Genomic DNA, 1,513 nt, shown 5'->3' on the forward strand with positions numbered 1-1,513 from the left:
AGAAAAGTAAAAGGAAGAAACAAACCTTTGTAGAGCCTAATTACACAGTAGACATGTAGGTTGGGGATTTTATTTGAAAGAGTTTCTTTAAACTATTACTCAGATCCCTATTATTACTAATAGTAAGTGGGCCACTTATTATTATGATTACATATACCAAAACTTAAGGTATTTTTTGTTTGTTTTTTCTTTTAAACTCAAGGAACTATAAGACACAGAGAGGATATCTGCTTCTTTCTCTCCTTGAGTTTTTTCAATGCATCTTTGATCTCCTTGTTTCTCAAACTATATATGATGGGGCTCAGCATGGGAATCACAGCTCCATAGAGCATGGACACTACCTTATCTTGGTCTAATGAGTAGCCAGCACTAGAATGGAGATATGAGAAGAGACCAGAGCCATAGAAGAGAATCACTGTCGTCAGATGAAAGGAACAGGTGTTGAAAACCTTCATCGGCCCTTGGGTTGAATGGATCTTCATGACAGCAGCAATGATGTAGCCATAGGAAACCAGGACAACAAGAGCTGAAGTCCCACCAACTGTACACACAACAATAAAGTTTACTACCTGGCTGAGGAAGGTACTAGAACAAGACAAGACCAGCAGTGGTGGCAGGTCACAGAAAAAGTGGTTAATGATTCGTGGCCCACAGAAATGGAGTCAGAATATAGAGCTGGTTTGGACCAATCCGGTGAGGAATCCTCCAGCGTGCACTGTAATGGCCATCCCCATTAGGTGGTGGGTGTCATGAGGGCGGTGTAGAACAGAGGGTTGGAGATGGCAGTGTACCAGTTGTATGCCATGGCTGCCAGGAGACAGCACTCTGTGCCTACCATCCCAATGAATAAGAAAAATTGAGCAGCACAGCCCACAAAGGAGATGGTCTTCTGCTCCTTGAAGAAGTTACAGAGCATCTTAAGGGCTACAGAGGAGGTGTATGAAATATCAGTGAAGGACAGTTACCAAGGAAGAAATACGTGGAGGAGTGGAGGTGTGACTCCATGGCAATCAAGACAATAATGCCCAGGTTCCAAGCCAGAGTCCTGAAGTAGATCCCCAGAAACAGTACAAAGAGGGTAACCTGCAGCTCTGGATGCTCTGAAAATCCCAAAAGGATGAAACTGGTCATCATGCTGATATTCCTTCCCAGGGCCATCTTCTTCTCTCTGCTGCCTTCAGAGTCCCAAAATGAGATTCCTGGGGCAATGAAAATCCAGATGAAGAAATCATTTTGTTCTGTCATGGAAACAGACGCCCCAGAGCCAGAAGAGACAGTGGAAGGCAAATGTCCTACCTCCATCCAATGCAGAAATCCCCTCTACAGCATTTATTGGGTCTTTCAAAGAGATCGTTGTCATCCTGATCTGATTCATTTGTTTATGCAACAGTGACAGGTCCCAGAACAGACTGGCATTTTTGCATTATCTGATTCATCACCTTCACTGTCAATGTCACGACTTTATCAAAGGAAGTTATTAATAGCACTTGGACTAACTACCCCCACTTTTTTT

General features: G+C 43.2%; 1 pseudogene; it reads right to left on the reverse strand.

Annotated features, from left to right (window-relative positions):
* Positions 1-221: 221 nt before the first annotated feature.
* On the reverse strand, positions 222-1,158 carry LOC118898734 (annotated as a pseudogene).
* Positions 1,159-1,513: the final 355 nt, after the last annotated feature.

The sequence above is a fragment of the Balaenoptera musculus genome, chromosome 8 (genome assembly GCF_009873245.2).
Source record: "Balaenoptera musculus isolate JJ_BM4_2016_0621 chromosome 8, mBalMus1.pri.v3, whole genome shotgun sequence".
In the NCBI taxonomy this organism is placed as follows: Eukaryota; Metazoa; Chordata; class Mammalia; order Artiodactyla; family Balaenopteridae; genus Balaenoptera; species Balaenoptera musculus.